At 44.1% G+C, this 16,076-nt stretch overlaps 1 pseudogene; it reads right to left on the bottom strand.

The window, feature by feature from the left end:
• Window positions 1–333: 333 nt before the first annotated feature.
• LOC127692765 (60S ribosomal protein L18-like) overlaps window positions 334–16,076 on the bottom strand; it is a 33,214-nt pseudogene continuing 17,471 nt past the window's right edge.

The following is a 16,076-nucleotide window of genomic DNA, read 5'->3' as shown; positions in this document are numbered from 1 at the left end:
AAAAAGGGCTATTAGCACATGTGTGCAGGTTTTTCCATGGACTTTCATTTGGAACCCATATATAGGTAAATACCAATGTATTTACTGCTGGATTGATTTAAGTGTGCAATGTATTTTGCTCGCCAGGAAACATCTAAGTTGTCTTCAGTGTGACTGTGCCATTTTTATTTCATAATCAACTGATGAGAATCCTAACTGTTAGTAGTCTCATCCATTTTTATGTTGTCAGTATCCGAGTGTTGTCCATTCTAATGAATGTGCAGTATAATCGTTCTTCGTTTGATTTTCAATATCCAGAGTTTTGGGTGTTTTTAGTAACAGTAAGCTCCAGAGTTAGTTTTTGTAGCCATAGCTGGCCCTTTGGCCTCTAGCGTGTTCCAACTTCCAGCTCTGGGAGTGGACATTGGCTTTGTTGTGCTGTGTGAGCTTCCCAGGGCCTTGCCGAAATATACCTCTCAGCCCTTTGGAGAACAAACAGGAGCACAGTGTCACAGCCCTTGGGAGGCTCCAGGAACAGCAGGTCAGAGGCAAGGCCCTTACCCGCAGCCTTGAGAATGCAACTTTGGGTGCAGCTGCTCACTCGCAGTGCATACAGCTTCAGCTTTGGAGCCTCCAGAATCTGCACATCATCTGGGACCACTCCCACAACCGCAGCTGTTCTGTTCTCTCTGCTTGGAAGCTTTGTCTTTTGGACATCTGGGACAGGGACAGAGCTGGACGATTAGGGTGATTCATAAATAATCTTTTTACCACAACTTGATGGAAGGTGGAGCTGGTTCATCCAGCCAGAAACCTGTACAGCTTGGCCAGCAGCAGATGGGAAATGTCCTGTCTCTGGAGCTCCTTGCAGCAAATCTTTCAGCCCTTGTGGCGAATTTCAACACACGTGATGGTGCCTCCTAGTTGTCAGGTCCAGAAAGCTGTATTTATTGTATTAATTTGCATTTCCATGATTACATGTCACAAGAATAGTTTTATGCTTTATTATATATACTATATATATATATATCATATATATGTATATATACATTTTACATATACATATATACATGCATATATATGTGAGATAGATAGATGATAGATAGATAGATAGATAGATAGATAGATAGATAGATAGATAGATAGATAGATCTCTTTGGTGAGGTATCTGCAAAAGGTTTTGTCCCATTTTATAATCAGCTATGCATTCTTTTACTGTTTAACCATAAGACTTCTCTGCGTATGTCTCATTGCGTTCTTTATTGGGTGTAAGTTTAGGGAGTGTTTTCTTTTTTTTTTTATGTATATGAGTACACTGTAGCTGTACAGATGGTTGTGAGCCATCATGTGGTTGCTGGGAATTGAATTCAGGACCTCTGCTCGCTCTGGCCCAAAGATGTATTTATTATTATAAATAAGTACACTGTAGCTGTCCTCAGACACACCAGAAGAGGGTGTCAGATCTCATTACAGATGGTGGTGAGCCACCATGTGGTTGCTGGGATTTGAACTCAGGACCTTTGCAAGAGCAGTCAGTGCTCTTAACCACTGAGCCATCTCTCCAGCCCCCGGGAGTGTTTTCTTCTACTCCATGCTATCTCCTCTTTCAGAGTAATATCTATCATCATTGCCGTACTTGGAGTCATATATGTTTTCTTCTACATATAAACTAAATGATGAAACCCATGTCGCTAATTCATGTTATCTAAATAATAATTTAACTCAACATACTTATGCTAAAAATGAACATAACTGCATTATCATAGTTCCCATAAGCAGACCAGAGGCCTCCACAAGACACCAGACTTTAGGGAAAGAGGAAAGAGAGAAAACAGATTCACCTACGGAGTTTTCAAACGCAACTCAATTGATCGGCTTTGTCTTGAAGACAGGAGATGCAGGGCTAACCTAGAGGGGTGGAGCTAACCTAGAGAGAGGGGCTGGGCTATCCTTGAGAGTGGGGTGGGGCTAACTTAGAGAGAGGCGGGGATAAAAGAGGCTAGGGAAGCAGGAAAACAAGGGCAGCTTCAAACTAAGCAGGTCCAGGCACCACCTCCTAGCCTCGGGAAGGGTGTGCAGCAGCTCATCAGAGTAGGTGATGACAGTGTGCTGTCCCTCGTTGGCTGAAAAGGCTTTGAGCCTGGCAATTTCCCAGGCATGAACAATTATTCTAAAGACTGGATCTGGCCAATGAGTAGGCCTCCCAGTGATCCCTGTAAGGACTGGAGACTTGAGGGGCGTGGAGAGGAGTAATTTCTGTCTCCTACACAGTCCTCAGTAGGAGGATCAGGAAAGCAGAAAGGTACCAAGGAGCCTGGGGGTCTGGTTCTCTGCCTCTCTTTCCAACACTCATTCGAGTTTCAGTTTACTTGTAAATGGATGATAGCAAGAGTCGTGTATGGATTCAATAAGGTGAAATACTTTAAATGTATGTATGTATGAAGTATGGCATCCGTTAAATAGATGAAGTATTGTAGGGTTGTAGGTCCTTGTCCGCTCTGCCACTGGGCATGGCTGCTAGGAAGTGGGACTAGGAGAGTTTGACTGAGCTTACCCCGCTGGGGGCAGGCGGATGCTGGGCCCATCGGGAAATGCCTAGGCACTGCTGGGGAGTCGGGGGCGGGCGGGGGACTCAGTCTGAGCTGTGGGAAGGCCAGAGCTGGCTTAGGGCACCCTGGGCATGCATGGCCAGGGGCAAGGGCTGTGGGTTCTCAGATCCTAGGACACCCAGGTGCTTCTGGGAGTCATGGAAGAGCTGAGAACATGGAGGCCCAAGGGCTGGGTCTAGCCTGGGGAGGGGAGGGGAGATCTGGCTGGTCCCTCAGGGAAGAGTCCTTGGCTTGAAGGTGACAGGCTTGGTGGCAGTTGTGGTTAAGAGTGCAGAGAGGCCTTCCAGGGGAAACTAGACTTCGGCTCTCTAGGCAAAGACCTTCTCCGTGGTTCCCCACAGTGGATCTCGATGAAAAGAGGCAGTCAGTGGTTCGGCATCGTTTATTTCTATGGTAGAAAGTGGATGCATCAAACCATACCCCTGTCTCAGGGTGGGCCTGAGATTAAATACCTTTGGCAAGGAGGAATGACTGGGAAGGAAACCTTATTGGCTACACCTTCCAGGCCTCTAGGTGCCTCCTCCTCAGCATGGAGATCTCTGTTTGAGTCTATGTGACCTGTGGTCACCTCTCTTTTGTGTGAGAAGCATGGCAGGTGTTCTAAGTCAGGAGTCTGGCAGGGAGCTGGGAGTCACCTAAGCCTCAGGTGTGTGCCCACCGAGTCTCCGGGTCTCGACCTGCTCTACCTTACCAGACTTCCTGGCCTGGTTTTATGTCCCACAATATCTGATTGACCTAAACATTTACATACATAGAATATATATTTTTATCCAGAAGGTTACTTTGTGGTTTTGATCCAAATTCCCTGATATTCAGAAGTAGAATAAATGTTTGGAAAACACCTACTAGAAGAGCTTAGCAAAATGGGTTTATAGTTATAAGTCCAGGATGCACATGACTGCACACTAATCAATAATGCACATCAACCTCTGCCCCGGTTACTGTTCTGTTGCTGTGAGGCGACACCGTGACCAAGGCGACTTATAAAACAAAGCATTTAATTGGGGTTTGCTTATGGTTTCACAGGGTGAGTCCACAGCAGTCATGTCAGGGAGCACGGCAGCAGGCAGGCAGGCATGGTGCTAGAACAGTAGCTGAGAGCGCACATCTCTTCCACAAGCAGGAGGCAGAGAGAGAGAGAGAGGTTGGACCTGGAGTAGGCTTTTGAAACTTCAAAGTCTATCCCAGCAACACACCTCTTTCAACAAGGCCAGGCCTCCTAAATCTTCTAATATAGTATTTGGTTGAAAATGGAACCTAGAACTTCACGCTAAGGCTTCCTGCAGTGTAAGGGTGTCTGATTTTATTCCTCCTAAGGATAGTAACAGGCAGGCTGTGTGCTGACTTGTGAGAAGGGGGCGGGGCAGACATCTGTGTCTAGCAACACCCCAACAATTTCAAATGTAGGGAGAAAATCAAAATGAAGCCAGCAGTTTTGCTGTTGTTGTTTTTGTTTATCGAATATGTGAAATGTTTTTTATTCTACGTGGAAATCACAACATAATATGTAAATTGATTTATTTCCCTTTTAGTTTACTGCCAAGCAATAGCCTTTGTATACTTTTCTGAATGAGAATATGTCATAAAACTGATATTCTTATGTTAATAGAATCTGTAAATTTTAAATTTCCTTTGATTCACTAGAAATCCTCAAACATGGGGAAGTCCCTGAACTTTCGGGTCTAGATGGAAATAGAACTTTAAGTGAGTGAAGTCTATCTAAGATTGAACTGATCTCTTTTTTAGGTAAATAAAATACCCCTTTGAATACTGAGACAAAATAGAAAACCACAGTTACTGTTGATGTCAGCTATCCCTAGGACCCCGCTCCTCCTCTAGCACCCTTGGCTTACCCTTTAGAGGAAGGTCTGAAGCCGTATCTACAGTCTCTCTTCTGTCCTGCAAGGTGGCCACAATGGTTCCGACAGCTCCCAAGGCCTTATCTTGAAGATTTAATCTGAAGTGGACAAAAGAAAAGCATGATTTTAGATTTTACTTACAAAGATGTGACTTTCATATCAAATGATATTTACTCTTAAATATATTCAAATGCCAGAAAAATGATGAAAATTAATTTCCGTCCTCTAAAACAGAGGAAAGGAATAACAATAAGCTCTAGGCACATGAATCCACCAGCCGTTCCATTCGGAGCTTACCTGCTCCTTCCCCAGTACTGACCCTGCCAAGCCCTGAAAATAAGGTCTGTCTTCCAGCCAGTGCCTTGCTCCTCTCTGCTTTCTCACGTGTGCCTGGGGTGGGGGAGGGGGTGGCTCCCACGTAGGCTCCTCTGTGGCATGATACACCTGGGCCTTGTACAAGCCAGGCCCCTTACTTTAATACTGACCCCGCCCCAGGCTATGTCTCTGACATTGTGCCAGGCCTTAGCTTCTAGGTGTATCAGTTGCTTCACATAGAAGTGGGGGTTACGATGCCCAGTTGCTGGGCCCCAGCATCCAAGTGGAAAAATTATTCATTACTGGGTGGACTTGGAGGGGGCAGGTATGTGTTTGATCAGTATGCACAGTATACAATCACAAAATTCTAAAAGAAGAAATATAATGCTTTTTTAATTTAAAATAATTAGTAATCCTTCAGTGCTGGTGAAGTTGGTGACAAGCAGAAGCTTTGGGGCCCAGTGTCTAAAGGCAATGTTGTGGAATTAAATCAGAAACCTTGAACCCTTTGTCTCTGTATCTCCTTCTGTGGGTATTTTGTTCCCCTTTCTACAAAGAACCCAAGTATCCATACTTTTTTCTTCCTCCTTCTTGGTCATCATTTGATATGTGAAATGTGCCTTGGGTATTCCAAGCTGCTGGGCTAATATCCACTTATCAGTGAGTGCATGCAATGAGTGTTCTTTTGTGATTAGGTTACCTCACTCAGGATGATATTTTCCAGTTCCATCCATTTGTCTAAGAATTTCACGAATTCATTGTTTTTAATGACTGACTAGTACTCCATTGTGTATATATACCACATTTTCTGTATCCATTCCTCCAATGAGGGACATCTGGGTTCTTTCCAGCTTCTGGCTATTATAAATAGGGTTGCAATGAGAATAGTGGAGCATGTGTCCTTATTACATGCTGGAGAATCCTCTGGGTATATGCCCAGGAGTGGTATAGCAGGGTCCTCTGGTAGTACTCTGCCCAGTTTTCTGAGGAACCACCAAACTAATTTCCAGAGTGCAATCCCACCAGCAGTGGAGGAGTGTTCCTCTTTCTCCTCATCCTCGCCAGCACCTGCTGTCTCCTGATTTTTTTAATCTTTGCCATTCTAACTGGTGTGACAAAGGGTGGAGCAGAGTCTGAGGGAAAGACCATCCAGAGACTACCCGACCCAGGGATCCATCCCATATACAGTTAGAAAACCAGACACTATTATCAATGCCCACAAGTGCTTGCTGACTGGAGCCAGATATAGCTGTTACCTGGGAGGCTCTGCTAGAACATGACAAATACAGAGGGGGATACTCTCTGAGCATAGGGTCCCCAATGGAGGAGCTAGAGAAAGACCCAAGGAGCTGAAGGGGTTTGCAGCGCCACAGGAGGAACAACAATGTGAGTCACCTGGTACTCCCAGAGTTCCCAGAGACAAAACCATCAACCAGATAGTACACATGGAGTTACCCATGGCTCCAGACAATAGGCAGCAGAGGATGGCCTTGTTGAACATCAAAGGGAGGAGAGGCCCTTGGTCCTGGAAAGACTTAATGCTGTAGTGTAGAGGGTTACAGGGAATCGTGGGAGGGTTAATTGAGGAAGAGGAGATTGCTTATGGGATTTTCAGGGGAGGGGGCAACCAGGAAGGGGGACAACATTTAAAATGTAAATAAAGTACATATCCTAATTTTTAAAAAAAAGAAACTTTGAACCCCAAGAGATGATGGAAAATAAATAAATAAACCTGAATACCACCAAAGGAAAGCACAGCTGCTTTGCACTCCAGTATGGAGGGCTGTCTGTGACTCCAGGAAAGTACAGGAGAACTGGCCTGAGTCTACATCCCCAGAGCCACCAGGGAGTAAACAAGCCACAGGGAGAGGCGTGAGAAGATCACCGGCAAAGATGGAGTGAGCGTTTTTTGAACAGCGTGGGATAGAATACATATGCAACAACAATATATAGAAAACAGTGAACCATTAGAGCGTATTCTCCCCAGAGAATTTCTAGAATGTTGACATTTTATCCCACACTGGAGGCTTTGAAACCTGAAGAGCAGAGAACCTGGGGAGTTGAGTAGGATCCTTGACATGCAAATACAATGGACTTAGAAATATCCCCCAAGCTGGATAGTGGTGGCGCACGCCTGTAATCCCAGCACTCGGGGAGGCAGAGGCAGGCGGATTTCTGAGTTTGAGGCCAGCCTGGTCTACAGAGTGAGTTCCAGGACAGCCAGGGCTATACAGAGAAACCCTGTCTGGAAAAAAAACAAAATCTAAAAAACCAAAAAAAGAAAAGAAAAGAAAAAAAGAAATATCCCCAAAATAAATTAACTTTTTATGTATGGAAAAATAAAAATTATAAATCATGTATAGATCAAAAATGAAATACCAACAAGACTTCTAGAACACTCAGAGCTGAATGACCAAATTGTCACGTAGGAATTTGATGTATGGCAAACTCGCTGCAGAACTGTCAGGAAAGCATTTAATGGTGAAGACCAGTAAGATTAGGCAACAGGATAGACATAATAAAGGGTGGGGAAAATAGCAAAACGTAGAGATTAAGAAGGATTAAACAACAAACAGTAGCGATACATAGAAAACACCTCAGAGAGATTTTTTTTCTAAGTCAATACACTCAAAATAATCTCCTTTAGGAAAATTAAAACTGGAATTATAATGGAATTCTCCTTCTAACTACAGCAGCTAACTGTAAGGACAGTGCCAGCAGACAACTGTTGTGAGGTATGGAACAATGGACTCCCCTGCCGGCCGTGGGAGTGAGGCGAGCTTTAAATACTTGGGAAACCTGGTTGTGCTTCTGAAAAAAGAATCACACAGCTAAACTATGATCCAGAAAATTCATCTCAAAAAGGAATGATAATTGAGTCACAAAAGCATTGTATGGCAGTGTGTACAGAGGGGAGATGCACAGGAATTCATCAGGAAAATAAACAACAGGTAGGATACCTAGGTAGCAGCGTTGCTCGCACTGGTAGTAAACAGATTATTGAGGCGTGAGCAGCTTCAGTCTCACAAGCGCTGCTCTGACCGCCCACACACCTCTCCCTCCGTGTCCGCTGCTGTGACAGAAACACCCAGGCAAGAGGCGACTCAGGGGTGGAAACTTTGTTAGCTCATAATTCCAGGTTACAGTCCATCGCTGTTGTAAGAAACAAGACTGTTGCTCTGTAATAACTGATTCAAGAAACCAGCAAAATCCAGAAGTTGTGACTTGACCATTCTGGAAAAGAGAGCACCAGCCTAGAGCAAAGGCAAGATTGGCTGGCATGCCCATTTGGTGTGAAACTGTGGTAGTTGTACTTCCTGAGGGAAATCTGCTCCGTTTCTCCTATAAACTTGACACTCAAGAGAGTTATAATCTCCCGCTCATCCAACCAGCCCAATCTGCCCATCGTTCTGGGGCTCAGGCATCCCTCCCCTTTCCTGATATTCAGACTACCTAATGCTCTGACGATGAGACCATAGAGCAAGAGTACCTCTCCACCACTGCGCAGAAGTGGAAGTACCCAGGTCACCCTGGGGCAGGGGCAGCTCATAAAGTTGGGAGTGCCGGTCGAACCGGGGCTTGTGTAGTTTGCTTAAAGAAATTACGAAATCATATATATTGGGCATATAAGACCACCAACTGTGATTTACAGATAACATGAGCACTTTAACTTTTTAAAATAAGTGAGTCTCCAGAAATATTAAGCATAAACACAATCAATATAAAATAGCCATATCCATACTGTTGGAGCAAATGTTTTAAATAAAGATGATTTAGGAAGCTTTAGATGATCCAACATGATTAAAATTTAAACAGCAACTGCTTACATTTCTGTGCCACCAATTGACTGCTTACTCCTTCGGGAAAACTGATATATAACTGATAGTATACAGACAAAACCTTGCTCTGACATACTTAGTTACTATCTTAAATTGCCTTTACACTGTAGGAAGCCCTTTGGCTTTGATACAAACTGCTAATGTGATAAACAGCCTACAAGTGGATGGCAGAATTGACTATAATTGTCCATGAACTCTTATATAGGGCATATGCTGTGTGATAGGACACTTTATTTTCAGCCATCAGTATACAGTAACAAGTAACACAGAAACCAGAAATAAAAATCACTTTTTTATTGTTTGTTTTTTGCTTTTTTTGACTTGGTTTTTCGAGACAGGGTTTCTGGATAGCCCTGGCTATCCTGGAACTCACTCTGTAGACCAGGCTGGCCTAGAACTCAGAAATCCACCTGCCTCTGCCTCTGCCTCTGCCTCCCAGAGTGCTGGAATTACAGGCGTGCTAAAAATCACTTTTAATCATATTATATCTAGTACTACCAAACAGTATCCATACTGTTCACTTTAAGTGCATTAGGGAACGCAATCTGGTTGAGAAAGTATGCAGATGATTAAAATATGGCGCCTTCCTGTAACAAATTATAATTTGGTGAGAAGGACAGGCCCCTGTGGTGATATGGTTACATGTCACAATGCTGACTCCACGATCATACTGCGGGGAGATTTAAGGGAAAAGCTGCCCACGAAAATAAAATGCTTACCACCCGGTTCTGCAAGTGTATACAGACAACCAGAAAGTAGTCTGCTTTAAATTTAGATGTGTGGGCACAGAGGGGGGAGGGGCGCATCTCTGGGATTTGCCAGAGACCTAAGATGGGACACACTCCAGGGAGTCTATGAGGGTGACTAGCTGAAGCTCCTAGTAGTTGGGGATAGGGAACTATCTCCTGTAGCCAAGCAGGACTTCCTGTGGAGGAATAAGAACACCAGCCTACCCAGGAAATCTTTGCCCCAAAATTTGTCCTGCCTACAAGGAGTGCAGGGACAGGGGATGGAGCTGAGACCCGGGGGGGGGGGGGGGGAGGGGGGAGAGGGGGGGATGGCCAACCAATGACTGGCCTAACTTGAGACCCATCCCGTGGGCAAGCACTAATTCCTGACGTTATTAGTGATGCTTGCAGACAGGAGCCTAGCATAACCGTCCTCTGAGAGGCTCCACTAAGCAGCTGATGATGCAGAGAACCACAGCCAACAGTAACTGGAGCTTGAGGAGTCTTGTGGAAGAGCTGGTAGAAGGATTGGGGTCCTAGAAGGGGATAGGAACTCCACAAGAAGACCAGGAATCAACCAACCTGGACCCTTGGGGGCCCCCAGAGACCAAGCCACAAACCAAAGATCATGCATGGGCTGAACCGAGGCCCCCTGCACATATGTAGCAGATGTGCAGCTTGGTCTTCACGTGGGTCCCAAACAATTGGAAGGGAAGCTGGCCCTGGCTCCGTTGCCTGCCTGGGGATCCTGTCCCTTTATCTAGGCTGCCTTATCTGGCCTCAGTGGGAGAGGATGTGGCCAGGCCTGCAGTGACTTGATGTGCCAGATTAGGTTGGTACAGGGGTTGAGGGGGGGGGGTCCCGTTTCTCAGCGGAGAAGGGGAGGGGCGAGGGAGGAGAGGCTATGGGGGGGATTAAGAGGAGATGGGTGGGCTTTGATCAGTATGTAAAATGAATTTTTTAAAAAAGAAGTAAAAACATTTTAGATTTCTATCTTTCTTGTATATTTTTGTCTGTTTTGATACTGAATTTTATAAATGTAAATATCTTTATTCTTTGCTTTTGTTTCTTTGTCTGCTTGCTTTCAAAAACAGGGTTTGTCTGTGTGTAGTCCTGGCTGTCCTGGAGCTCCCTCTGTAAAGCGAGGCGGACCTCAGACTCACAGAGATCTGCCTGCCTCTGCCTCCTGAATGCTGGGATCAGAGGTGTGCCCCACTAAGCAGCATAAATGCCATGATTTAATGAGCAAAGTAGCTAGAATTCTCCGTCTGAACTGCCCTAGTACAGCGTGCGAGCCTTTCTGTCGTTCTTACTTCTGCCAGTTGGCCATAACTAAGACGGTCTGGAAGTCCTTTCTTAACAAGTAAAGGAGCTGCTAGACAAAGAGATTGGCCAAAAAGATGGAGGGTTTCCCTAAACTGAAAAGACATAAAGTTTTGGTTTGAAAAGATGAAGAAGAAAACCAAACAACAAAGAATGGCATGCAATTGATCAGTGAACAACTTAGGGTAACCCTAAGTAGAGATATGGCTGAACTGTGGTTCTCTTTGAAGCCTTGACTAGGGCACAGAGATGTAAGCAGCTGCATGTGGCAGAATATCTGAATTTCTCTGTGAAAAAGTCCGACTGACAAGAAGAGGAGGAGGAGGAGGAGAGGAAGGAGGAGAAAGAGGAAGAAGAAGAAGATGCTGAGTCCATAGAATGAAGAACAGCTTTGTTCTGATTCTGTGCTCTAGAACATTAGCCATGACTGAAGGAAGGAGACCCTCAAGTCTCAAAGACACTGGGCATTGGTTAGCTAGTACAGAGCTTCAATTGTACAAGATGGATGTGCTGGTGATAAGGAAAGGCCTGCACGGTGTACAGAGGATACAGTTTATCTTACCAGAAATGACCTCTCCACAGCGAAACAAGATCATAAAGCCAATCTGGACTAGAAGAACACTATAGGCTTTATTCTTTGCAGACAACCTCTCCTCGACATCTTGTCAAAGGCAATGTTATCAGTATTGCTTCCTCCCCCCATGGTGGTTAATCTCCATTGTCAATTTGGCTGGAGGAAAGAACTTAGTAGGCACTTGTGGGAATGTCTGTGAGGTCATTTAACTGAAGCAGGAAGACCCACCCTGAATGAACCAGATCATAGGCAGGATGCCTTAGACGGAATAAAAGATGGGAGAAGAGCACCTCTGGTCATCTCTCTCTGCTTCCTGACCGTGGATACAAAGTCATTAGGCACACCACCACCCTGGATCCATCCCCTCCATGATGGACTGATTGTATCCTCTCTAACTTCAAGCCAAAATAAGTAGATCTTTCTTTAAAACTTTCAACATGCATTTTGTTACAACAATGAGGTTAGTAAGTAACATGTATCACACAGGCAAACGCAGTGTAACATCATTGACAAAGGCATGTGGCGATGAAATTTTATGTTATATAAATAAAAGTATAAATATTCCCTTATCTGTAAATTAGCAGTAGTTCGCGGAGGTTTGAGAATCCAAAAACAGGGCCTGTGAGAGAGCTTTGTCAGTTAAGTGTTTGCTTGTGTAAGCACAAGGATGTTAATCTGATGCCCCTACCCCACCTTCAAAGTCATGTCAAAAAATTGAGCATGGTTGTGTTTGTCACCCCAGTGCTGGCTAAGTGGAGACAGGTGGCTCTTCAGAGCTTGTTGGCCAGCCGTACAGCCTTCTTGGAGAGCTCTAGGCTAGTGACAGAACTATTCTCAAGAGCCCATTCCTGATGGATATATTTACAAAACACTACTGCACCTAAGGCTCAGGGAACCTTGCAATAGAGAAGGCAGAAAGATTGTAAGAGCCAGAAGATCAGGGATTTTGCTGAAAGACAGTCATGCCAAAGTAGACAGTAGAAACTTGCAAGGCATCAGCCCCACGCAAAGGACTACAGCACTTAAGGAATGTTAAAAGTCGGAGAATTAGTCTTCACCAGGGAAGAGCACAGTAAATAGTTATCCAATACCAAAGGACTAGCTCGGAAAACACAAGTAACATTATACAGACCGAACAGGTTATATTTATGATATAAATGTATATACATAAACAGGCATGCATATAACAACAATTAATGAAAAGAGAGAATATGAATTTGGAAGAAGGCAAAAGGATTTATGTGAGATTTGTAGGAAGAAAAGGGAAGGGAAATGATGTAATCATATTATAATCTCAAAAGTAAAAGAAAAATTACAAAACAACAAACAAGATATTCAGAAGAGCAACACCTAAGGTTGGTCTGAATATGCATACACACACACACACACACACACACACACACACACTGAAGAGCTTAAGGAAGTCCCTAAAACTGAACAGATTTACTGGGCCCCAAGAGCAACAGTAAAGACTGCTGAGAGTCACTCTTAGACAAGAGAAGCTCCAAAGATTCTCAATCCTGCCAAGCAGGCTGAAAGGAGCAGAAACCAGCTGAGCTGCCTAGGAGAGGCTCAGACCTGCTTAGGCACCTGGAAACGACACTTGATACTCCGTCACCTGTGGGGGCTGACCACAGGCTGCACAATGTACTACAGATTCCCCACTTTGTGAGCTGTTACCCATTCTGGAGTGAGCTTTGGTGATGAAGGAGTCAAAGTTTATTGGTGGGAATTCCAACCAAACAGAATCCCCACAGAGCATTCACCCCTCTGAGAGGATCACTTACTTTGTATCTTCTGAGTGATAGAGAATGAGCCAACGACACAAGAGCCTGGAAGCAGTGTTGATGACACTAATCATGAACGTGAGAATTTACAATGTGTAGAAAGCCGATACAACGCGATCCTTATGTACAGGTTTTCAATGAGGAAGAGAGTCATTAACTGAATTTAAAAGATTCCTCCAAGTCGATAATGGAGCACAAAACAGAAGGAATTCGTTCAGAAGGCTACTGCCAATTGCTGACTCATTTCTTAAGAAACGAGTGAAATTTCTTTCTTAAAAATCTATCCCCTCATGAGTTGCTCAATTCCTACCCTAGGAAAGAGGCAGAAAACTGATATATCCTCTCAGACAGTCCCCTGAAGGAACCTGGGACGTGATTAAAAATTCATTGCGCTTACTTGAACTCAAATTCCCAGGAATCAGAAAGTCTTGCCTGTCTTAAAGATCCTACAAGGCTGAATAACCAAACTCCCTGGTTATGGGGTCAGAAGTTGCAGACCAGGGCCAAGTTCTCTGGGCTATTTTTAGTCTTTCTGAAAGCACTGACTGCCCACCCCCGTTTGAATGGTTTTGTGACTATCAAAACCATTCAAATGTATTCTTAGCCAACCACCATCTTTTGTCCACCCCTGCCTCAGAATGTAACTGGAGAGCATTTAAAACTTGGAATACAGCGCCCCCACTTAGCCATGACCTGTACCTGAGATTCTCCAATAAAGTGGCAAATGTCTTGACTTAGGATAGTCTTTGTTCTGTACCTAATAAGATCTCAGGTAACCATTTCTCTAGTGTGACAGGATTGTTTGGGGTAGCATGAATCTCTGCTCCTAAACCATGATCACCCACCTTTGGATTAAGAATAAATCATCTTTTATTCTCTAGAAGCAAGAGATGGGTTTTGACATTGATATTTATATAATCCAGGTTTTTATCTGAGCTTGAACCTGGGTATGTTTATGGCTTTACAGATCGTTTTTCCTAGACCTAAGAAGCATGTGAATGTTTTGGTCTGTGATGATCTCATTATTTTATTTCCCAGGTCATATCTATTTAAATCATCTTAAACAACACAATAGTAAACAGCTATCGCTACAACTCATTAAGAATCTGCATATATTTGCTTGCAAATGTATTTACATGTTTGATTTTAGAGTGCTGTTCCATGCAGACTTCACGAGGGATATTTCTTTTAAAAATTTAGAAGTTGGGACTTTATATAGCTAAGCCGCAAATTTCTAAATGCACAATAAAGAAGTGTGTCTATGCTTACATATTGCTTTAATATGACCTATTCCTCCTAGGGTGGCATTGTCACCTTTAGTACAAGCAACCCTGGCCCAGTAGCCATGAAATAAGCAGAATTGTATAGTGAATAAGGTCTGAAGTGATGTGTGATTGACAGTTCCTAATGGAAGGAGAGGAAGAGGAGGATATCAGGTCGGGGTTTCAGCCATTCGCTCCTCTTGGCCCCAAGAACTACAAATGATCTTGGGAGATCCCACAGGAGAGGAACTGGGCAGTGCAGTGAAAGTTGCAGCTTTCCTACGGTTGCTTCCATAATGCAGCGTGCTTTGCAGTGCCGCTGCTTCCTGTCATCCATGTTCATGTCGTAAACCTTGCCATGCACACTCCTGTGCGCAATCTAAGTGAAGCCATTGCTTCACACCTCAGGCTTGGGTGGAGTCGTGATGGGCGGAGTCGTCATGGGTGGAGTCCTCATGCAGCCCAGTTATGAGCAGCCTCGCTGGAGTGAGTAGACTCTGCTCCCATTCCCCCAGGAAACATTATATCGCAGACTTTTTTTTTTTTTTACAAAGATTTTGAAACAAGGTATTCTGAGAAGAAATACACAGGATTGTATGAGGAGAAGCTGTTTTGAATAACTGTCGAGGCTCAAACTTGGGAGGTTTCACAGATGGTTGACTCAGCCAATACAAGGCAGTGCAAGAGAAGAGAGTAACTGCCGATTATTTCTTATAAAGTAAACCTGCTAGCAACAGATGCCGTCACCTTTTATTTATCTTGGCATTCCAACTTTTCCCCTCCTTTTTTATAGGTCTTGCTAGGATAATAGTTAGCTTTGTTTTTTCAACTTTTAGAACTTTAGCATTGTTTTTTCAACTTTTAGAACTTTTGAATACATTCTTCTGTTGCTTTCTGGCTTCTGTTGTTGCTAACAAGAAGTCAGTTGTCAATCTGTATTGGTCGGGGTTCTCTAGAGGAACAGATTGTATAGAATGTGTGTGTGTGTGTGTGTGTGTGTGTGTGCATTTCTGTCTTTATTGGTATTCTACATTTTACTAAATGCTTGCTCTATTTTTTCCAATAGGACAATTTTTTTCTATTTCTTTAAATATGGTTCCCATTCGTTCTCTGAAAATACGTAACGGGCTTCTTAAAGGACTGAGCTGTTAGTCTGACCGCTTGTCCCCTTTAAGATCGCTTGACTCACTTTCTCCTCCTATCTATAATTTGCATTTTCCTGACTCCTTGCATGTATATCCAACCTATTAGTCTCCAGTAATTATCAAGTGATTATTGTATTACTTTTAAAATGTTCTACAGAACAGAATTGCTCGACAGAATGATTGGCGTAGCCTGGTTTCTGTTGGGATAAAACAGTAACAGGGAGGGACAGTGCACCGTCCATCACTGAGCGAAGTCAGGCAGAAACTCTGTCAGGTGCTTGGAACGGAAAAACATAAAGGGTCACTGCCTGCTCGGCTGGCTCATGGGCTCGTGCTTAGCGAGCTTTCTTACCCAGCTCAACACCACCTGGCCTAGGGATGGTGCCGCCCACAGTGGGCGGGCTCCTCCTACATCAGTTAGGAATGAAAGCAATCCTCAGCCACGTGGCCGCAGCCGGGGCAACCTGTCCATTGAGACTCCAGCCTCACGTCCTTTCAGGCTGAGCAAGGTTAAAAGTCAAAGCTAACTAGGACACTGGCCCAATTTAACTTGAATGCAGGTTGCTCTGAGGCCAGTTTTTTGAGGTTTGTTCTGACCCAAAAAGGGCTCCCTTTAGCTACCCCTACCGATCTCAGTGAACTAAATGACAGGAGGC

This window comes from Apodemus sylvaticus, chromosome 9, assembly GCF_947179515.1.
Source record: "Apodemus sylvaticus chromosome 9, mApoSyl1.1, whole genome shotgun sequence".
In the NCBI taxonomy this organism is placed as follows: domain Eukaryota; kingdom Metazoa; phylum Chordata; class Mammalia; order Rodentia; family Muridae; genus Apodemus; species Apodemus sylvaticus.
The sequence above is the reverse complement of the archived record's forward strand: the minus strand, read 5'-3'. Positions and strand labels throughout refer to the sequence as shown.